The following is a 24,322-nucleotide window of genomic DNA, read 5'->3' as shown; positions in this document are numbered from 1 at the left end:
AGCTTAAAGCCATAGATTCACAGTAACTCAGATTCTAAATGGTTTACAGTGTGTGTAGAAATGTATATAGGCTTAAAAGAGAGAGAAAAAGGAATATATGCAGTTATATAAACAAATAGATAGTTTAAAAAATAAATTCTTTAAAAAGACAGTAAAAGTAATATAAAAAATAAGCCACACAAAGATGGAAATTACACACTGTCTGGATTATATTGTCTTTGGGATTTTTAACTACAGAAAGATATTTGATTGTAAAGCCTGTTCAGTTAAACCAATATGTATATTTTAAAGGTATCTTGACTTCAAAATTTGTGTTTAAGGATATGTTGCTTTGGAAAAGAGGTTCTGCTTTTGTTTCCACAGAAGATGAGAACCTATGAATTGCTTCTAAGCTGATATGGTTTGATCAAGGAAGACCCCCTGAGAGGTTTCCACATGATCCAACATCCAAAATCAGCTTCAAGGCGACTGGCTCAGACAATGCAGCATCACAGACTACTCCAGTCAGGACTTGACCATAATTCTTAATGTTCTCAGGATCCCCATAAGATTACTCCTACCCACAACCAGTCGAAAGTAGTATGAGAAGCTATCCCCAAATTCCCCAAATATTGTTTATAAATGTTTATTTTTATTTAAAGGTGGTTCATTATAAATGTAATCTCTTTCTAAAAGGAAAAAGGGGGATATGATATAAATTTGATAGGATGAAAGGTTAGATTGTTGAATCTACTTTTAAAGAGCAACAACTTGTGTAAAATGTTTTACATTGCTATAGATTTTAGTTTATGGAAAATTTAAATTTGTTGTACTGTATGTATATTTCTCCTAATGTTTAAGGTATTATTTTGTACAGCTCATTTAAAATTGTAATGTATAATTAAGAAGTACAGATTAATAATTAGTTACCTATGATAATCAAACTTATAGTCATGTTATTTAAGTTTTCTATGTATACATAGATATATTTCAATTAGGTAGGTAATCTTCAAACACTTCAAAGACCTATAGAATACAGCATTTAAAATGTTTTAAAAACTTAGACTTTCTGGATAGTGATACACATCTGCTCCTGGCAGCACTGATTTACTTCAAAGAGAAAGATGGGCATTGAAGACACTCTATATGGAGTTTATCTTTTTCTTGGCACAAAATGGCCACTTGTGCAAGAAATTGCTCTTGCCTGGACTTCTTGACAGGATGTTATATAAACTGGACATGCAGGATTCAGAGAAAAGTGACCACTGAATTTGCCAAAACAAGGTGAAATGGTCCCTTAGGTTCCTGTTTCATAGAAGAGACTGCCAGACGTTCTATAGGACACAGGAAAAAGTGACTGAGAGACTAAGCCTATGGGCTGAAGATGGATGCCCCCACGTTGCAGAGGAACTTTTTGGGTAACTCTTCAGGTGGCCAGCTGTCTCTGTCATTCTAGATTTTTGGAAGTTACTTGTAATGCACTTGCTGTTTACTTAGGTAATATTATATTCTTCTGGGGTCTTTGATGTAGTTGAAGACTAGATAGTTATAATTATAATTTTCCTTGTTTATGATAAAAGATAAGTTAAATATGAAACTTTAGACTCACAAATATAGGATAGGTAGACTATTTTCTTTAATTTTGCCAAATACAAATAGACTAGATATTATAACTGTAATTCTTGCTTGATAAATATTTAGTTATATATAATTTTACTGTTAAAGTTAAAATCTTCCTCTTTGATTAGACAGAAAAGAGGAAGTGCTGTGGGATGTCTTTGTGTATACTGTGAACATGTGTTGCTCTGATTGGTTGATAAATAAAATGCTGACTGGCCAGTAGCCAGGTAGGAAGTATAGGCAGGATAAGCAGACAAGGAGAATTCTGGGAATAGGAAGGGCTGAGTGAGGAGTCGCAAGCCAGACACAGAGGAAGCAAGATGTCAAGGCAGAACTGAGAAAAGATACCAAGTCATGTGGCTAAACATAAATAAGAATTATTGGTTAATTTAAGTGTGAGAGATAGTCAGTAATAAACCTGAGCTAATGGCTGAGTAGTTATAATTAATATAAGCTTCTGAGTGATTATTTTATAAGTGGGCCGTGGAACTGTGGGTGAGAGAGATTTGTCCTGACTGCAGGCCAGGTGAGACACAGGAAAACTTTTAGCTACAGAACTTGTTGAGTTTTTCCTACCCAACTTCATATCACTTTGGCTCTCCATCAGTAATTCTCTTTCTTTTTTAAATCCAATTTTCATATCTTGGATTAATTAAGCTTTTTATTATTGATTTTTTGGAATGCTTTTAGAACTTCTTTAAGTTATTTAACATAGTTATAATTATTCTTTTTACTTCTTTGCCTGAAATTTCTTTTAAATCATTCTCACTAGGAGCAATACCATAAGATTGGTAATTTTTGAGGAAGACTTAATACTTTGATTTTTCACATTGTTTTCTCTCTACACTGTAATTTGTGCAACTAAAATTAGTTGGTTATTTTTTTGTTTTGTCTTTGTATTTTTCAAATTCAAGTACCTTTTTTTCTTTAAGTATGTGTACTTATTTTATTTTATTGTATTTTATATGATTTAAGAATATTTCTACCTTATGACACACATGGTATAAACATTTTATTCAATAAGATATGAATTAAACAGTGACCAGGGACTATACAGCACAATCTGAAAGAATATACTAAGCAAGTCAGAAGTCCTACATTAAAATTACAGTAACACAACAAATAAAACCAAACTGAATTAAAACCTTGAAAATAGAAACCACAAGAAGACCACAAGAAGATCCCATGTTCATGGATTGGTAGGATTATAGCAAAACTGGCACCCTATCAAAAACCATTTGTAGATACAGTGAAATCTCCATTAATATTTCAACACAATTCTTTATAGAAATTGAAAGAATTTCAACTTCATATGGAAGAATAAAAACACAGGATAGGCAAAACAATCCTAAACAATAAAAGAACTGCTCAAAGTATCACCATTCCAGATTTCAACTCATACAATACGGCTATAGTAATAAAAACAGCATTGAATTAACATGTTGATCAATGGAATAGAATTGGAGATCCAGGAGTAAGTCCATATATCTAAGGAAATGTGATTTTTGACATAGAATTTTAAAATATACATGCTGGAAGAAAGATATAATTTTCAACTAAAGAATCTTGGTCAAACTAGATGATCACATGTAGAAGAATGAAAATAGATCCATATTTATCAACTTGCACAAAACTCAACTTGAAATGAATCAGGGACCTCAATATAAAGCAGTATACCATAAATATAATAGAAGAGAAAGTGGGGTTGTGGGAGCCCATTTTCAGGTTTCCTAGTGGCTTTACCCAGCAGGTCTGCATGGAGAGGATGATTGGACCATGGGCTTGAATACAGGTGTTTGAGATGATCTGCATTTGGCTGTGCTTGGGGGAGGTCTTTCGCTCTACCCCTTGGCATTCCTATAAATACCCTAGGGCAGAGTCAGTCAGCGCCAGTGGATAAGGATCTAGGCCCACCAAGTCTATGCTGTGTTTTCTCTCTGTTTCTCCCCAACTCTATTTCTAACTAAGTCTCTTAGTCCTCATTCCTCAAGAGTCCTGGGGGTAAATAATGGTGGGGGCTGGTCCCCCACATGGAGTATAGTCTTGAACTCTTTGGCAAAGAAGAAAGCTTTCTGAATGGCACACTGATAGCACAAGCACTAAGAAAAATAGTAAATAGGATTTCAGGAAACTTAAAAGTTTCTGTATTGCAAAGGACACCACAATTCAGGAAAAGTGGTAGGCTTCAGAATGAGAAAAGATCTTTACTACCTAAACATCTAATAGAGGCTTAGTGTAAAAAACTAAAAAGCAAACAAATAAAATACAAAAAACAAAACTGAACATGAAGAAAACAAATAACTCGGGATATAAAACTAACCAGGGAGTTCTCAAAAGACAAAACTCAGAAGGTTCAGAAACACCTAAATAAATACTTGACATTCTTAGTAATCAGGGATATGCAATCAAAACATGGTGAGAAAGGCCAAAATCAATAAGCCAATGATAGCTTATCCTGGTGAGGATATGAGGTAAGGTGAATAATCAACCATTGCTGGTAGAAGTGAAAATTTATACAGCCACTATGAATATCAGTGTTGTAGTTCTTCAGGAAGCTGGAAATAGATCTACCTCAATACCACTCTCGGACTCTTGTAGCATCTCAAAGCACTCTACAACTTACATAGAGATACCTGGCCATCCATATTCACTATTGCTCTGTTCATAATAGCCAAAAATTGGAAACAAACTAAATATCCATGAACTGATGAATAGATAATGAAAATATGGTGTATTTACACAATGAAATATTATTCAGCTGTTAAAAATAAAATTATCAAAAGCATAGATAAATGGATAGAACAAGACAAAACATTATCATGACTGAAATATCTCAGACACCAAAAGACAAATATTATGTTTTCTCTTGTATGTGGATTAGCTTTTAAGACTTTGATATGCATGTTACAAGCTGTATAATACCACAGAGGTTAGGTATTAGGTCATGGACTCTGGGGTAGTGAAGGATCTCCCAAGGAAGAGAAAATAAAATATAAAGTTATGGAGATACAGGGATGGACTATTGACAGAGGATTACATGGGTAGATTGATGAGAAGAGAAGCAAGGGATAACTAACTCTAAAAACCATTTGAAGGGCCATATGGAAACACAACACTGTAGACACTTCCTAAAATATGTATGCATATGAAAAGTGTAAAGGGAATCACCAAATAATTGGGGAGACAATCCCCAACTAGACCTTTCTTTTCCACCAAGTAAAATTTTCAATACAAAGAATGGGTTGCATGAAATTGAGCCACTGGCTAAAAAGGCTCCATGGAAACCACCAAGCATCTTAAGCTATTGCCAAGGGTAATGGTTGCTCTCCACACATTGATGCTATGGCTCAGTTTCTGCAGACAACACATATTGAAAACGGAGAAGTCAAACTGGTGCCTACTTCATGTTGCTGTGTTCAGAATCCAAATCTGAGTAAGACTGTTGTAATCTTTTGTCCTCCTTTTGACACCATGGAAACTAGCCAGTAGGGTGGAGGTGTCCTGCTTATTTTGAGTTTATCTGCTGCATTCCAAGGTTGTGATATCTTCACCAAGAGGATCTTATCTGTTTCTATTGGGTGACCAGGAGCAATGGCAGAATTTTCACTGCTTTGAAGGCCTCCTTGGGCTCCCTGGCCAATGACTCATAAAGAAAATATCTTGTGCCTGGCAGTAGAATTTTCTTTTAAACACCACCTATAGTTTCTAGAAGGATCATTATTTACTCATGCATGGTCTCTCTGTATATTAGTTAGAGTTTTTATTGCTATGATGAAACACCATGATCAAAAGCAACTTGAGGAGGAAAGAATTTGTTTGGCTTACACTTCCCATTGTAGACCATTGCTGAATGAAGTCAGGACAAGAAACTCAAGCAGGGCAGGAACCTGGAGGCAGAGACCATGGAAGGGTGCTGCTTACTGACTTGCTCTCCATGGCTCACTCAACCTGCTTTCTTACAAAATCCAGGACCACCAGACCAAGCATGGCAGTGCTCAGTGCCCAACAATCACTTTTTAAAAATTGCCCTATAGCCAGAACTTATGGAGACATTTTCTCAGTTGAAGTTTCCTCATTTCAGAAAATTCAAGTTGACATAAAACTAGCCAGCACACTCTGCTCAAACTTGCTTTAAAATAATTAAATAGTTTAGTTAGCTTATTATTGAGTAGTTTATGAGTATTGTTTTCCCAATATACTATGCTTTGGTTGCCCTCACCCTGCATCCCCATCTCTCCCCCATCTTCTCTCATATCTGTCTAAATCAATGGTTTTCAACCTTTCTAGTGATGAGATCCTTTAATATAGCTTGTCATGTTGCAGTGAGATCCAACCATAAAATTATTTCATTGCTACTTTATATCTGTAATTTTGCTACTGTTATGAATCATAATTTAAATATTTGATATTTAGGATATCTGATATGCAACCCCTGTGAGAGTGTTGTTCAACCCAATAAAAGGGTCATCACCCACAGGTTGAAAACCACTTATCTAAATCTTTTCACCTCTAGTATTCTCCCAACTCTACTTTAATATTCCATGTTCCTGCATACACCTCTCATGACCTATATGTTGATACCTGGTCTCTGTAGATACTTCAATTTAAACAGAGAAAGCCTTTTCTTTCTTTCTTTCTTTCTTTCTTTCTTTCTTTCTTTCTTTCTTTCTTTCTTTCTTTCTTTCTTTTTTTTGAGACAGAGTTTCTCTGTGCATCCCTGGCTATCTGGGAACTGACTCTGTCACAATGTAGATCAGGTTGACCTGAAACTGCCTTTGCCTCCCAAGTGCTGGGATTAAATGCATACATCACTACACCTGGCAAACAGAGAAATCTTAAAAATTAAAGCTATGTTCCACATATGACAAACAAAACTAGCATTTATGTATCTGAGCCTGGATTACCTCATTCAATATAGATTCTCTTTTTAGGAAAGATCTACATTTTTTTTTTATTTCTTTACTTATATATTTTCTTACAATATATTTGATCATATTTTTTACTCCCCCAACTCCTTTCAGATCTTCCCCATCTTCCTATGCACCAAATTCATGTTCTTTCTCTTAAAAGAAGAAAAATCAAACAGACAAAAATTCTGATTAGACAAAAATACCAGATAAAACATAAAAAGAAAACAAACACACACATAAGGCATGGAGCCTGTTTTTTGTTGGCCGACTATGACTGGATATGGTGCCTGTTTTGTAATGTCCCTGTGACATTCCATTGAAGAAAACAATTGGATAGAGTAAGTATAGCAACATTGGAAAATACAATTAAAGTCATTAATTAGTCAACACAAATTAGAATGGAATTTGAAATATAGTAATAACAAAAATCATTTCTCAGGCATAACAAAATTTAAAAATGGCATGATAATATGTTTCAAAAATCAAAATTTATTTAGGTGACTACTTCTTAATTAGAAGCAATCAATTTTTAAGTTAACTAATCTGATATATTTTACAATATAATTTTTATAAAAATACCAATGAACTTGAGGAGTATCTATAAAATACTCTTTCATAAAATATTGAAGAGCTGAACATTAAATAAAGCCCATAAAGAAGACTTTGAACAGAGTAAGTGTGAAAGACATGCAAGTATGGGGTAAGAAGCTCAAGCATAATAAAAGGAAGAATTCTCTGTGGACCATTGTGGAAAATACAAGGTAACAATTCATGTCTATGTTTCCTTAGAACTTTTAAGAAGACAAATATGTGGGAGGTTCTAAGAAGCAGGGTGTGCTTATTTGTACTCATTGCTTATTATCTTAATTATGGAAGGTTGTGTTCCTGGAGATCCTGATAAAAATGTAGGAAGATATTATAAGAAAACTCAACAGGTATTTTCCTTTAATCCTCTCTACATATTTGGTGATAATAAACTATTTAAGTCAATTTCAGAAAGCAGAGTCTGACGTTTTCTACACGTTTCACATTTCAGATGTCAAATGTTAAATGAAATCCATAATTGATGAGCTTAAAAGAAGTTGATACTAGACAAGGTTAAAACTTGCAAAACCATGAAAGAGAATATCTCTTCATTTGCAAGCTAGCAAATGAGAAATCAACATTTCTCACAGCACCTGCTGCTGAAAATTTCAACCTGTGATGAAACTGTGGAAAGAACTTCTGAGCTGTTTGAGGACAATGTTGTCTATGCAAAATGTTGAGCTTTTTCTGCAGTGTACTAACAAGCTTTCCTGCTTGATGTTGATCACAGATACTAAAAGGCTGCAGAAACTTCAGTGAATATCCAGAATCCCAATGTTAATTGAATGAGCCTTAGTTTGTTAGATTAAGAAATCTCATATATATATATATATTCTTGTCCCCACACTTAAGCATGCTAGTAGCCACCATTCCCATCCAAAAGAATGGGAAATTTTGCTTTTGGAATTTTGGATTCAGAGTACTGGTCACCTGTAGTGACTGGATCTGAAGAAAAAAAAGTTAAAACCCTTTTTTGGGGGCGGGGGGCATTATTTCCAGAACTGTTTTGGAGAAGTTAAAACACTGATTGTGATCAAGCTGGGTTTTGGTGGTGCACACCTTTAATCCCAGCGCTTAGGAGGCAGAGGTAGGCATATCTCTGAGTTCGAAGCCAGCCTGGTTTACAGAGTGAGTTTCGGGACAGCCAGGGCTACACAGAGAGACCCTATCTCCAAAACCATAACAAAACAAAACAAACAAAAACCGAAACAAACAAAGAAAAAAAAACTGTGATCAACTGCCATCATTATAGGGTGGGCAAATACAATGTCCCTGATCAGTGTTCTATAGCTAGGAGACACAGCTAGATCCCATGATTATATTGCAGCACCAAGGCTCATAGACAGGTCTTGAAATTGTGGTTTTCATCTTGTTAAATGCGTCTGGCATGTGTCTTGTATGTAGTGGGTCTGGTGAGAGATCTCTTTGGCATCTAAATGAACCAGAATACTAGAATTGTTCATCTTCTAACCCATGGGTTTGTCCTAATTTGGAAGCAAGCAGCCAGAGCAGCACTCTGTCAGTTGTGAAGGAGGCAAGGCAATATTTGAAATAATAAAATCTTTTTCATTGATCAGTAACAGGGACAGGGTGTGACTTTCTGCAGAAACCAAACTAAAGGCATTTATGTCTCTTTGGCCTCCTGCCATTGTATTTCCAGAATGCTGTCATTTGAATAATTTCTAGAGATATTTACACTAGAATTTAATTATGCCAATTACATTAAAAATTTTGCATGTGTGTAGGTGTTTGATAAATTTATGAAAATAATGAAAACATGTTGCAATAGCAGATAACTATTTTCATGCAAAGTTTCTAGTCATATAAAATACAATTTTTAGGAAATTTTTTTATTCATTTTACATAGCAATCACAGCTCCCCTCTTCCCTCCTCTCTCCCCTCCAGACTCCCCTCTTTATTTTCTGAACTGGAAAGGCAGGTATACTCATGTTCTTTCTCATTTTTCTCTATTTGTAGTATGTGTAGTACATGTTTATGTAATATATAAAAATATTGCTGCCCTAAAGACTAGGCTGCTACAGGGGTGTAGAGAGAATGCTGCAGAGTATCGAGGTTTGGAGGCTAATTTCTATCTGAGAATCTTAAGAAAGGAACACACACGTTCTGATGCTAACTTTCTTTATTTCCTCATTTGCTCTCTTATCTCATTTTGACTTCTCTATTTTCTCATCTTGGCTTCAGCTCCTCTTACAGATGTGTATACTCAACAGAAACTTTCATGTTGAACATAGGAGTTATATTTTAAGGTCATATTTCAGAAACAGAGCCATCCTGACAATACATATGTAATACATTTTAGCTCTTTAATTGCTGGGACTGTAATCTCGCAGCTGTAACTTCAAAGGAAGATGTAGTTATTGTTATGTATTTAGAGAGATAGTTAAACCACTGAGGGGTGTAAGAGAAATAAGGAATTTGTGTACAAATCCTTTATTTCTAACTGTAGTGACATTTTAAAGTAACATTTTGTAATTAACATAAATGCCAGAAAGATTCGTGTCGTAAATGCTTTGGTAGAAACTCAGGTTTACCTTAAATTTATTAATATGAGCTCATTATGGCATTCTCCAAAGCATAGTGACAATAAAATGTTTTTAAATCTTGAAATATATTTTTGTAACCTGCATGTAATTTCTGATCATTTAAGAACACCTGAAACCCTTGTATTAGGGACTACAGAGTCAAGCTATTTTCTATAGCCTTGACTAGTCAGAATATATTGCCACAAATTGAGGTCAGGAATGGGTGCAACGACTAAATCATTTGCCAGTTAACAATAATAACAAAAATAATGGGTTTGTTTTGTATTTACAACCTAGCCAGATAGCTCAGCATGTCTTTGTGAACTAAAATAGAGAGTGTTTATCTAAAAAAACCATTAACAAAGCACCTGCTCTTAATCTAAGTTACTTTGAAGCCTTAGATCAGCTAATGTTATACAGTTATCTTAGAGTTGGGGGATGCAACTATTTTCTTATGTCAACCAGAGCTGTGAAATAAAACAGTTCTCAGGGACTTATAATTCCTGACTAGTGTAGTATTTCTTTGTATTCATATTTATTCATCAAACTCTGTGTAAGCTAACATTATAGATATTAAATGGACAATAAGGTTTAATAAGGAGTCACCTTCTATAAAGTCCACAGATATAAACGCCCAATAAGTGGAATATACATTCATGAGGAAAACACATTACCAATACAGACTATAGAGAAAAAATCCCACAGCTGTTTAGGGAAAAATTGTAGTAGCACATTAGAAAATTATAGACAGAAGCAAACAGTGTTCGGAGTCTGCGGCTTGCAGCCATGCTTGAATGAGGTTCCCCCATCCGAGAATTATTCATCTGGTAGGTTGATACCTGAATATTAATTGTCAGCTGCTGTATTATGCCATGGACCTTGGCATAAAAGCATTATCTTACCTCAGTATGTTAACTATTTTAAGTTATGCCACACATTTCTATAACTTTAGGTTTATATTTAATTATTTTAACTTCCAACATTTTAGGAAGGTAAGACTCTTCAATTTTAAATCATGTACAATATAAATGTTTAAGGTAGATATTATAGTATCCTGATTTCTTTTTTTTTTTATTTTGCAATACAATTCAGTTCTACATATCAGCCACAGATTCCCTTGTTCTCCCCCCTCCCGCCCCCCTCACCTTCCCCCCAGCCCGCCCCCCATTCCAATTTCCTCCAGGGCAAAGCCTTCCCCACAGACTGAGATCAACCTGGTTGACTCAGTCCAGGTAAGTCCAGTCCCCTCCTCCCAGGCCGAGCCAAGGGACCCTGCATAGGCCCCAGGTTTCAAACAGCCGACTCATGCAATGAGCACAGGACCCAGTGCCACTGCCTGGATGCCTCCCAAACAGATCAGGCCAATCAACTGTCTCACCCACTCAGAGGGCCTGATCCAGTTGGTGACCCCTCAGCCATTGGTTCATATTTCATGTGTTTCCGTTTGTTTGGCTATTTGTCTCTGTGCTTTATCCGACCTTGGTCTCAACAATTCTCGCTCATATAAACCCTCCTCATTCTCGCTAATTGGACTCCCAGAGATCCACCTGGGGCCTAGTCATGGATCTCTGCATCCAGATCCCTCAGTAGTTGGATGAGGTTTCTAGCACGACAATTAGGGTGTTTGGCCATCCCATCACCAGAGTAGGTCAGTTCAGACTGTCTCTCGACCATTGCCAGCAGTCTGTTGTGGGGGTATCTTTGTGGATTTCTGTGGGCCTCTCTAGCACTTTGTTTCTTCCTATTCTCATGTGGTCTTCATTTACCATGGTCTCCTATTCCTTGTTCTCCCTCTCTGTTGTTGATCCAGCTGGGATCTCCCACTCACCCAAGCTCTCTTTCCCTCGACCCTCGCCCTTCACTACCCCCACTCATGTCCAGGCTGTTCATGTAGATCTCATTCCATTTCTCTGTCATTGGGTGATCCCTGTGTCTTTCTTGGGGTCCTGTTTTCCAGGTAGCCTCCCTGGTGATGTGAGTAGCAGTCCAGTCATCCTTGTTCCACATCTAGTATCCCGCTATGAGTGAGTACATACCATGTTTGTCTTTCTGAGTCTGGGATACCTCACTCAGGATGATTTTTTCTAGATCCATCCATTTGTCTGCAAACCTCATGATGTCATTGTTTTTCTCTGCTGAGTAGTATTCCATTGTGTATATGTACCACATTTTGTTTATCCATTCTTCAGTTGAAGGGCATCTAGGTTGTTTCCATGTTCTGGCTATTACAAACAATGCTGATATGAACATAGCTGAACAAGTGCTCTTGTGGTGTGGTTGAGCATTCCTTGGGTATATGCCCAAGAGTGGTATAGCTGGATCTTGGGGGAGATGGATTCCCAATTTTCTAAGAAAGCGCCATATTGATTTCCAAAGTGGTTGTACAAGCTTGCATTCCCACTAGCAGTGGAGGAGAATTCCCCTAGCTCCACATCCTCTCCAGCATAAGGTGTGTTCAGTGTTTTTGATCTTAGCCATTCTGACAGGCATAAGGTGGTATCTCAGAGTTGTTTTGATTTGCATTTCCCTGATGATTAGGGATGTTGAGCAATTCCTTAAATGTCTTTCAGCCATTTGAGTTTCCTCTGTTGAGAATTCTCTGTTTAGTTCTATAGCCCATTTCTTAATTGGACTGTTGGGCATTTTGATGTCTAATTTCTTGAGTTCCTTATATATTCTGGATATCAGTCCTCTGTCAGATGTGGGGTTGGTGAAGATCTTTTCCCATTCTGTAGGCTGTCGCTTTGCTTTGTTGACCGTATCCTTTGCCCTACAAAAGCTTCTCAGTTTCAAGAGGTCCCATTGATTGATTGTTTCTCTCAGTGTCTGTGCTACTGGTGTTCTATTTAGAAAGTGGTCTCCTATGCCAATGCCTTCAAGACTACTTCCTACTTTCTCTTCTAGCAGGTTCAGAGTAGCTGGATTTATGTTGAGGTCCTTGATCCACTTGGACTTAAGTTTTGTGCACGGTGATAGATATGGATCTATTTGCAGCCTTCTACATGTTGATATCCAGTTTTGCCAGCACCATTTGTTGAAGATGCTTTTTTTTTTTTTCCATTGTGCACTTTTGGCTTCTTTGTCAAAAATTATTTGTTCATAGGTGTGCGGATTAATGTCAGGGTCTTCAATTCGATTCCATTGGTCCACATGTCGGTTTTTATGTCAGTACCAAGCTGTTTTTATTACTGTAGCTCTATAGTACAGCTTGAAGTCAGGGATCGTGATGCCTCTAGAGGTTGTGTTATTGTACAGGATTCTTTTGGCTATCCTGGGTTTTTTGTTTTTCCATAGTATCCTGATTTCTTATCTTCTCAGATAAAGAGAATCATTACAATAATACATGTTTGCAGTATTATTGAACAGTAAAAATTATATTTAGAATAGACTTGATATATGATTGCTACTAGCAGTACTGCCTCATACCAGGTTCAATAAAAATAGATGGAAAGCTCAGAGAAGGTTTAGGCATTTAATGACAGGGAATAAACATTGTTGTCTTGACTTTGATATTTTTACAAGTTTCCTTCTATATATAAGAACATTGTTTTTTTCAATTTTTTGGATTCAGGTAAGACTTTTAGAAGTTGAAATCTGCCTTAAAATTTTTATGTAGTGGGTAGCCATTCCAGCTTTGATCTGGAAGTTCCAACCCTCATTGAGGCTTCGGTAACTGTCATGCCTACAAGGTGGGTCAAGAGAGAACCCTGAAGACCAGAGATCTGGATGTGCTGGGTCGCTTGGTTCCTGGACCCTGGACACTGGAGGTAAACCAAGCAGAGTTCTCCAGAGAAAACCGCCGGACTGTGCCACACCTTTCCCAGACCCTGTAAACTATCCCTTCACTTGTAAGTTACCCCACAAAATAAACCTCCCTTTTAACTATGTGGAGTGGCCTTAATAATTTCACCAATATTTTTAGGTTTCATAAAAGTCATCTTAGCTCCTTTTTATTTAAGATTTTTTCATACATTTTATTTTGATCATGTTTTCTCCTCCCTCAGTTTTTCAAAGATCCTCCTCACCTCCCTGACCCCCATACTTCAAGTTTGTCCATTCTTTCTTTCTCTCTGAAAACCAAATTAAGCCAAACCAAACCAACCAAACAAACAAAGAGCAAAACTTAAAGGAACAAAAAAACAGTAAGACCAAAAGCTGCCAAGACAAAAGCAAACAAAACAAAACAGGCACAGAAAAATATGGAGTTCATTTTGTGTTGGCCAACTATTCCTGAGCATGAGGCTTGCCTTGAAGTGTGATTGATATAGCTAGTGACACTCCACTGGTGAAAACTGGTTTTCCCTTTACCACCAGGTACCAAATTGCAAACAGTTTCTTGCAAGAAAGAAATTAACTTGAATAATAGCTGAAGTCAGTATGACTTTATTGTCTGTTACTAAATGTTAGTGTTTTCTTCCAAATCTTAAGAAAGAGCCTCACACAGTACTTTATATTTTTGTTGTTTATAAAACCTTCACATCAGTATGGCAAGAGTCAATGAAGATGAGATACAATTGTTCTGTAGTGGGTAATGTCTAGCGTATCGATTCTGAAGCGTTAGGTATTTGGTGCAAATGATACATTAATTAAAAATGGATGAAAGAACAGAAGAGTGAACATCAGGACCAGCAATCTATGGAGACAAAACACTCTTACCCACTGCAGATTGCAGGTGCTGGCTTCAAGCCAGTCTATGAGCTTCTAGAAATGGAAGCAGTTCTTAGAACAAAAAGCTGAAACTTCCACAAATTTAGGCATAATATCAGCAGAATATAGACTTGATGCAAGTATATCAGTAGTGCAGGTGCTGAGAACACACAACATAAAAGACATGTGGAGTTTATAACAATGCAGTAGTTTTGGATAATACATAAATTATTTTGGTAGATTTGTATGCGGTTTTCTTTAACAGCAAACAATTATCTACTTTAGTGATGCCTTCTGGCTTTCTATCAAAAATAATATTTTTTTCTACTATTACTTGTAGTTAGTAACAGTTTCCTTCCCCAAAATAATTTAGAGTTAATATTTTCCAAAATATTTTCTAGTTTTTTTTAAATATATTATAACTTGGAAAATAATAGAGAATTAAGTCAAGGACTATCATGAAGTTCCATGAGTGACTTTTCACAGGACTTCTGCAACCTGAGCATAAAGAAGATGGATATTTGAGAAATGATGTTTAGTCCAATAATGCAGAGGATGTATGTACCATAACAAAGGAAGAATGAACAACATGTTATTTGGTGTTTCACGGTTGCACGTTTAAGGATCTTATCATTTCCTATTTATTGGTACAGTATCATTAATACATTGACTTAGAACGATGTTTCATAAAACATCAATAAAATTTATAATATGGAGTAGACATGTTGCTTCTACTCACAAAATGTGCACTTAGATTGGGAAGTCCTTTTTTAAATCTTTATTGTCATAAATGAGATAAAAAATATTTTTGCTAAGTTAGAATGATGGTGTTGCAGAACTTAATTTAGTTTTACAACTTACACAACATTTTAAATATTTATATAAATGTGTATGAGATATTCATTATAGTCATAATGATCAAGAATAAATGTGAAATTGTGATTGATTTATCTTCTATGATTGATTGGATTCTGTATAATAATCATAAAATCAGGATGCCAACAAAAAATGTAAAGAGCACAAGAGCTTCCAAAATACACCTAAAGAAACACTGACTTTAAATTGAAGGTAGTGCTCCTCTCTTTGGGACGGACTTTTTACTTTGGGTTGCGGATGCAATGTATTAGAATTTTCCTTGGTGCCATATCATTTGTCTGGAAAGATGGTCTTTCCTAAGGGGATATGTGACATGTGGAATCCTGTGGTGTTTTCAATGCATAATAAAAGGTGCAGTTCTAGGACTCAGGAAAGAGTTCCAGGGTGAGAACAGGCCTCCCTGGCAGGGAGCAGAATTCTCTATTTTAATGGCTTGTATGTACGATCTAGAGAATAATCTATAGCAGACAATACTTTGGATTTTGGATGGGCGAGTTTATTAAGCAAACCAAAGTAAAAGAACAAGCAGGAAGGTATAGATAGATGGGTGGTAAATAACACAATATCATCAAGTCCAACACTGAAAACATTCAGCAGATCAACTGGGAAAGCCCCTTTAAGTCAACCAAATGTGGTTCCCGTTAGTTTCAGGCAATGCTGAATGTTCCCTCAGCTGAGACTTCTAAAGAAAAGAAGACATAGCAACAGAGAACATTCTGACACAGAGTACTCACAGCATCCAGCAGAAAATGACTGGGGAAGGTGTTGTAGTCAGCTGGAGTTCCCATTTGAGATTTCTCCCAAAGGAATGAGATCCTTTGTAGGAAAGATCTCTGCGGTGAACCAAATCATCACAGCCTTGGTTGTCTCCAGAATTGCCCTTCTTTTGACAGCTCTCACTGCTATTTCAGTGTCCACACTGGACTCAGACACGGTGGTAACTGGAAGAGTGATGTAACTGATTCATTTCCATCTGATTTTTAGCAACCATTTTAGCATATGGCTTGCTGCATGCCTAGGCCTCTTTTACTTTCTCAAAAAAGCCAACTTTATTAACTCTATTTTTGTTTACTTAAAGATGAGAGTTAACCAGGTGGTTTCAGGGACTTTGCTCATGTCTCTGGCCCTCTTGTTTCTAAACACTCTCCTAATTAACTCATACATTGATGCCCAAATGGGTGGCTACAGCAGACATCTGCTATATGATTTCTCTTCAAACAGCTCTGCACAATTTTATAGGGTTACTTTAATCATCAATGATGGTATTTTCACTTCCATATCCTTCACACTTTCCCAGTTAATTTTTTTCCTGTTCATCTTCTCCCTGTGGAGACATTCATTACAAGAAGATGAAGCAGCATGCTCAAAGATCCAGAGATGCCCATGCCAGCGCCTACATCAAAGCTTTGCAAACCACGATCACCTATGTCCTTCTCTGTGTCATTTTCTTTGAGGCTCTTTTCATGCAAATTTGGAGGACTGAATGGTTGATGAACATTATTTACGCTAGGTTCTGCTAGATTGCTGCAGTGACTTTTCCTTCAGGACACTCATGGGTCTTGATCTGGGGAAACACAAAGCCGAGGCAAGCCTCTCTTTCTGTGCGGTGGTGACTCAGGTACAAGTTCAAAGATGTTTGCCCAGTGGGTCTCTAAACTATACTGGAGATTATCTTGCTGATTCTAGAGGAAACTCTGTTCATAAGAAATCTGTCCAGATTATTACTTTTTGATTAAAAACATTTTTTGTTTTACAATGCTTTATCAATTTTATATATCTGACACAAATACTATGTAAATATTTTGCAACATTAGAGAAATAAAATACACATTTGTGATTTAAAATTATTAGGCTATAATATATAAGATGATAAAGCATAATTTAGATATTAGATGCACTAAAATAATTTTTGTTACAGGCTTAATTGAGGAAAAGGTTTGGAAAATCCCAAGAATCATGAAGCTATTTTATTATAATTATGGTACATAAAGTACTAGTTTCAGAATTTAAAATTCTTTTTTTTTTTTTGGTTTTTGAGATAGGGTTTCTCTGTGTAGCTTTGCACCTTTCCTGGAACTCACTTTGTAGCCCAGGCTGGCCTTGAACTCACATAGATCTGCCTGGCTCTGCCTCCCGAACGCTGGGATTAAAGGCGTGCACCACCACCGCCCGGCTGAATTTAAATTCTTAGAATACATTTATTATTTTAGGAATATAAAGTGTATATTTATAAATATAGTGTATTCAGTATATTTTTACATGTTTCATCTTTGTGCTATAATTTTTTAATGCTTAATAATTAAAGTACAATTTGGCTTATGATAATTTCATGAAATGCAAATTAAACATTGATGTTTTCTAATATTTATGTCATCATGAACTATATTATACCAGAGCTAAAACTGCCCATGTTTTCAAATGAATAGAAATTTAATATGTTTTATGAGTGGCCAACTCATACTCCTCATGAACTCTTTTAAAATTATTTATTGTGTGTGTTTGTGTATGCACATGTGGGCACAGACATTTAAATGCAAAAATACCCAGGTGAAGTTTAGAGGGTTGTTTGCATGAGTTGGTTCATTCTTTCTACAATCTAGATTCTGGAGCTCAAATGTATGTCATCAGACTTGGCAGCAAGAACCATTACCCACTGTACCAACTCACCAGCCCCAACTCATCCATTCTTGCATTTACTGTTTTGTAAATAGTAGGGATTAAATTAATATGTAAAATATATACAAACTTTAAAATGTTCTAAGACACAAGACAAGGGAAACATGTCTTGTACCTGCATTCAGGATGTTAAATGAATGGTAACATACAATTGTACTTATTATGGAATTAAAGAATTCTTTTACATGGTATGTGTATACTATGAAATAAATGTTAACTTCTGCACTGGGTAGGCAATAAAAAGAGACATTAATATTTATTTGGTGATAATCATGGCTATGACCTTGTGAATGCTCAACAAACATGCTTCCACCAAGCTACACCCCTAGCAGCTCACCCTCAACATCATACAATGTGGGCACTCACAAATGTTTCATGTGAGGAGGCCAGTTTCCAAAAGGTTAAAGATCTTATGCTATAGTATGTATAATAACACATGTATCCGGAAGGCTTTATACCAAATTCAAATGATCAGTAATACGAGGAGATGCTTCCAGGTACATCTAGAATCTGGTAGAAATAGAAACATGCAAAATAATATGCAATTTTCATGATTATATACAATGATTTTTTCCTTTAATGATTGGTGTATAGTCAATGTGTATACAGAAAGCACAGTAGTTGTGTCTTTTCCTATTTAAAAGTCAGCTTCCTTACACATTTGCTTTGAGTTTTAAGCTCATTTTCTTATTCTTTACAGATAGAACATTATAATCTGCATATCATCACTTATGAAACTTTATTACTATATAAAGTGCTTTAACTGATTATGGTAATAATGATAGCTCTGCTTTACAATGGAAGCATTAACAGTGTTTCACCAGTCAGCATAATACTGATTTTAGCTTGGACACAAATATTCTTAAGTTATATTTTGACAGAATCTTTATCTTTTTATATAAAACCTATTATTTATACACTCAATACACACTAAATAAAACAAAGATATTGATATATTGCTTTCAGACTTTCTTTTAATAATATTTATTTATTTTATTTTATTGAACCACTTAAGTACATGATATTGAAGAAGTCCAAAGAAAACACAAGCTCTCCTGTAATTGAAGTTACAGTTAATTATGAATCACCATTTGAGTACTGGGAACCACTATAAAACCAGTAAGTGCTCTTAACCCTGAAACATTTTTTTAGCCCTGGAATCTTCTTTTTTTAATTAATTTACTTATTTTACATCCTGACTACAGTTTACCCTCCCTCTTCTCCTCCCATCCCCTCTCCCACCTTCTTTCCAACCTCCCTCAGTCCACTCCTACTCTGTTTCTGTTCAGAAAGGAACAGGCCTCCCATGGGATCAACAAAGCATGGCATATCAAATTGCAGTAGGACTAAGCACCTCCCCTTATGTTAAGGTTCAGCAAGGAAATCCAGTATGAAGAACAGGTTCTCAAGAGCCAACCAAAGTATTAGGGACAGCCCCTGCTCCTCTTGTTAAGAGTTCCACAGTAGGCTAAGCTATACAACTGTCACATATCTGTAAGGGCCTAAGCTAGTCCCATGCAGGCTCCCTGGTTGTTGGTTTAGACTCTGTGCGTTCCTATGAGCCAGGTTAGTTATTTCTGTGATGTTATTGACCCCTGTGATGCCCACAATCCTTCCTCCCTTTCTTTAGCAAGATTCCCTGAACTCATCCTAATGTTTGGCTATGAAGCCCTGGGATATTCTAATGTAAGCTATTAAACTCTAGCTAGATGACACAAAACTTCATGAAAGTATAGTCTCATGACATGTATAGTGTCTCATAGTGAAACAATTTTGTACTATCTATTTGGGTCTTGTTCTTCCTCAAGAATTGCCGGCCACCAGACCACAAGGGTGGAGGGTGCAGAAGTGAGGAACAGGGTTCAAATGGCCTTGCTAGCACATTGGAAACAGCTTTCCAGGAGACAGTTTTCAATGTTACAGCTCAGCGTTATGCCAGAGTGAGGGGAGATACAGAGGATCAGAACAGCAGCTGGGGCATTAATTGAATTTGGGAGCATGCTCCTATCATACAGCTGGAACACAAAACTTAGTTATCATATGGGCAGGGTGGGCAGCAGGGGGAAAGCATCTACAGGGATCTCTGTCCAAGCTTAATGACAGTATCCAGATAAGGTCAGGCCTCTGAGCCTAGAGACACTATCTAGATAGGGAGGGAGGGAGAGGGGAGGAGCATCCTGCTGTAAAGGGTGTCACCATGTTGTGCCAAGCCCAGAGAGCTGTTCTCACAGGGTGGGCTACAACCTAAAGTGCAGGATACTCCAACATCTCCCCTTTTTTATTTTATAATGGAGAGGTATAGTTGTAAGCCTTGAGGAGCCTGTCATCTGTGTCAGAAGGGTCTAGGACCTGGCAGTGAACCATGCATGGCCTGATTGGCAGTAATTCTAGTGTTGGTGATAATCTGCCTCCAGAGGAACTGAATAAGGCAGAGGGCAAGCATCAAAATAAAACAGTATAATTAGGGGAATAACAAGGGGTAAGAATTGTTGGGAGAGATTTGCTTGTGCTGATTGCTCCAAGACCACCAATGGAGTCTGACCTCAGTTTTGAGGGCGAAATCCACATTCATTTGGCTGGAGTGAACTGTAGAATTCCCTCGCCAACTCAGAGGGAGATAGAAGGGCACATGGAGGAGGGAGCAGAGGAGCCAAGGAGTAATGAGGCCCTTTCGATCTGAGAAGCGGAGAGAGGAGGGTGATTATCTCTGTGTTGCTCCATGATCTCTCAAGTTTTTCCCTAATATTTACTCTTGAGTTTTATCTCTTAATAAAACAATAAAAGAAATCACAGTTTGAGGCCCTCAATATCTGGTGTCCAATGTATGGCAAAATCACATGGTGGCAAAGCGGTCACTTCTCCACATAACTACATGGCATCGAGGGTCACCGGCTTTTCACGCGAAGGGCTTTTCACACTGCCATCTGCACAGCCACCAGCTGGCTCTGAAACTGCCTGAGTCAGCCGCTCAGTGCTGGCACTACCCACCAGCTCTGCAGCCACCTGAGTCAGCTGTCTGGTGACCTCAGCCAACCGGGCTTCTCCTGCTCATTTTTCCCTTGCACCTGCTTCTCGTGTCTCTCCCTCCCCGTCCTTGCAGAAAAGGCACAAGTACATGGGCTGAGTGTAGCATGCCCACCTTTCCACTCCCAAACCAGGTCTGCATGGCTGGCACTAGTGTCAAGGTCAAGAAGAGCTGCTCTATCTGCCTGGCTAACCCCCACACCCACAGTCCCCACCCGCCATGGCCCCTGGCCACCATGGCACCCACCCGCCATGCCCCACTCAGGGCTACCTGCATTAACTGCTGTTGCCACCACAGGCTGAGGCTGAGTCCTCTGCCCAGCCATACTGAGCACTGCCAGCTATCTGCATCCCACCCGCCAACAACCCGGCTAGTGGTCCTTGCTCATAGATCTGCCTTAACTTCCATTGTCAGCAGATCTGGTGAGAAACCTGGGAATTCTTAGAGGGGGGATTAGGGTTTTTAAAAAATTAATTACTTAATTTAAAAAAGAAGGGGAGATCTTTCCCATGTTAAGAATCAGAAAAATCACAATTCTGGGATTTAGGCCCTGTTTAGTGTGGACAGCTTACAAATGGAAAAAATAGGAGCCTTCACATAGCTGGCACAGTCGGGGCCCTGAGCGGTAGTGGAGCAGGCGGAGATGGCGTCCCAGCCGCCCCCGAAACCCTAGGAGACCCACCGAATTCCCGGGGCCGACTCCGGCCCGGGGCCAGGCCCCGGCCCCACTTTCCAATCTGCTGACTTGGGCCCTACTTTATTGAGGAGGCCTGGACAACCAACACTTACCATGGTGCCCCCACCTATTCTTCCCAGGCCATCCCTGCAGACCGGGAGCAGCAGCATCAACACTTTCAGACTTGCTTACAGTTCTTTCTCTTCTGGATACGGAGCCTATGGAAATTCATTTTTATGGAAACCATAGCCCTTACAGTTATGGATATAATGGTTTGGGCTTTAACCACCTCCATGTAGATGATCTTCCACCCAGTCGGTTTGTTCAGCAAGCTGAAGAAAGCAGCAGAGGCGCGTTTCAGTCCATTGAGAGCACTGTGCATGCATTCGCCTCTGTCAGCATGATGACGGACGCCACCTTCTCAGCTGTCTATAACAGTTTCAGGGCTGTCTTGGATGTAGCAAATCACTTTTCCTGGTTAAAAAATAGACTTCACAAAGGTTTTTTTCCGCCTTCGCATTAGTTAGGACTGTAAGATACCTGTATAGACGGTTGCAGTGGATGATGGGTTTAAGGAGAGGCTCTGAGAATGAGGACTTGTGGGCAGAAAGTGAAAGAACTGTGGCCTGCCTTGGTGCCGAGGACCAAGCAGCCACCTCAGCGAAATCCTGGCCAATATTCCTGTTCTTTGCTGTTATCCTTGGTGGTCCTTATCTCATCTGGAAACTTCCGTCTACACATAGTGATGAAGTAACAGACAACATCAACTGGGCAAGTGGTGAGGATGACCATGTAGTTGCTAGAGCAGAATATGATTTTAATGCGACGTCTGATGAAGAAATTTCTTTCCGTGCTGGTGATATGCTAAATTTAGCCCTCAAAGAGAGATAGCCCAAAGTGCCTGGTTGGCTTCTGGCTAGTCTTGATGGTCAAACTACAGGATTGATACCTGCAAATTATGTCAAAATCCTGGGCAAAAGAAGAGGCAGAAAAACAGGAGAATCCAGTAAAATACTCAAGCAGCAACAGACTGTTACCAACCCAACATTAATTAAAGGAGTCACTACTGCCGACTCTTTGGATAACAGGAAACTGCCTTTGAATCTGTTTTTGTTGAAACTAATAAGGTTCCAGGTGCACCTGATTCTACAGGGAAAAATGGAGAGAAATAAGATCTTTGATATCTTTCATGTTTTCATGAAGGTGAACAATACTTTAGAGTACTTTTAAAAATTATTTCTTGCAGAGAAATTAATTTGCAGTTGAATGAAAGCATTTGCTCATGGCTGTCCCAGGCATTTTGCTGCTAGAAGTTACTTAGTCACACACTAGCATGCCGGTCTAGTGATCTGGCTACACTTGGCCATTTATTGGACCATGAGGACATTTGTTTCACCTAGCTTTTAGATTATGGTGATGGTTGTCAGTTTCATCTTATCTAAAATAAATCCCTAGGCTTATTGGAATAGTAAATTTGATGAACAATGGAACACACAAGTTGCCTCAGAAGGGATCATTAATGCTTTTTAAAGTTCTGAGTTAATTGATTTGAAGTCTTCAAAAATTGAGTGATAACATCTACTTACAAGAACAGGTGACAAAGCTGAATTTTTATAACCTTTTAAGTAAACTAAATAATAAAATTTTCTGATCTGTATTATGTCCAGTGCTGGATTTACTTTAGGTGGTATGTTTCTACCTGCAAAAAACTGATACTATTATCTTTTAGTATTTATAAAAATTTAATGGTCAAAGGTCACTGGGAGTACTATAAAGAAGATGGTTCTAGAATGAGAGTTTCTTAATCTCTTTACAGTGTTACTAGTTTTCATCCTGAGTAATGTCAGAATATATACATTTTATTTTTCCTCCAACTAAGATGTAAGTCCTTTAATAGTGTGCTTAATGATACAATCAGTTCTGGCAGTAATGATTTTTAATCTTCATGAATTTTCTTCTTCAACATAGGAAAATTATTTTTATAAATTCCATAATCAGGATATACTTTAAGCATTGAAAATGTGTCACATTGGGTAGATTTCTTCTAGATTTAATTTTCACTACTGAGACTAAATAATTTGCTTGCTATTTCAAATATATTATTTGACATATTTTTTTGGCATAATTTAGTGTGTTTCACACAGTTTCCCTATAGAATTGGAAGATTCTTACCCTTGCTGTGAACAAACTACAGATTAATACTGTCAGAAATATACACAAGAATACATTTACAAATACTGTCAAAAGCTGTGGTTTTGATAAGTGATTTGTGTGTTTACCTTTCATACAGATGTGTTTATCAAATAAGTAAATCTAGAGCAGTTCATATTAAGCCATATCTAACCCAATATGTACTAGGCACAGAAGAACTAGACTTCTTGAGAAGGCCTGTTTGAAATGACAGTATAATAAGTGACATGTCCTTTTATCTCTCGAGGGAGGTGAGTCTTCATGGTACTTGTTTATCTCAGGCCTGTTTCCTGACACTGAGTTGGTAGCCTTCCACTCTACCACTGAACTGTGTCCCTAGCTCTCAAAACAACAAATATGAAGTTCAGTCTTGAGATGTCTACTGCTCACATGTCTAAATGTTACTCTAGACATCTAGATTAAGTAATAGTAATAAAATAGAAATGAAATGTTGAGTCGGCAATATTTAGATTTTTTTTTTCTTTAGAAGATGAGCTTTAAGATAGGATTTGTGGCTGATAGCTGTATAGGAAAGAGAGCTTAGGCAAATAAATGACAAAGCGTTTCCATTAGGGTCTTTATGGTTTGCTGACT

General features: G+C 37.5%; 2 pseudogenes; both read left to right on the top strand.

The window, feature by feature from the left end:
- The first annotated feature begins 15,914 nt into the window (after positions 1-15,914).
- Positions 15,915-17,073, top strand: LOC131906168 (taste receptor type 2 member 129-like; annotated as a pseudogene).
- A 4,432-nt stretch (positions 17,074-21,505) lies between these two features.
- LOC131906167 (peroxisomal membrane protein PEX13-like) lies at positions 21,506-22,719 on the top strand (annotated as a pseudogene).
- The last annotated feature ends 1,603 nt before the right edge of the window (positions 22,720-24,322 follow it).

Source organism: Peromyscus eremicus, chromosome 3 (genome assembly GCF_949786415.1).
Source record: "Peromyscus eremicus chromosome 3, PerEre_H2_v1, whole genome shotgun sequence".
Lineage (NCBI taxonomy): Eukaryota > Metazoa > Chordata > Mammalia > Rodentia > Cricetidae > Peromyscus > Peromyscus eremicus.
This window is presented reverse-complemented; position numbering and strand designations above follow the sequence as displayed.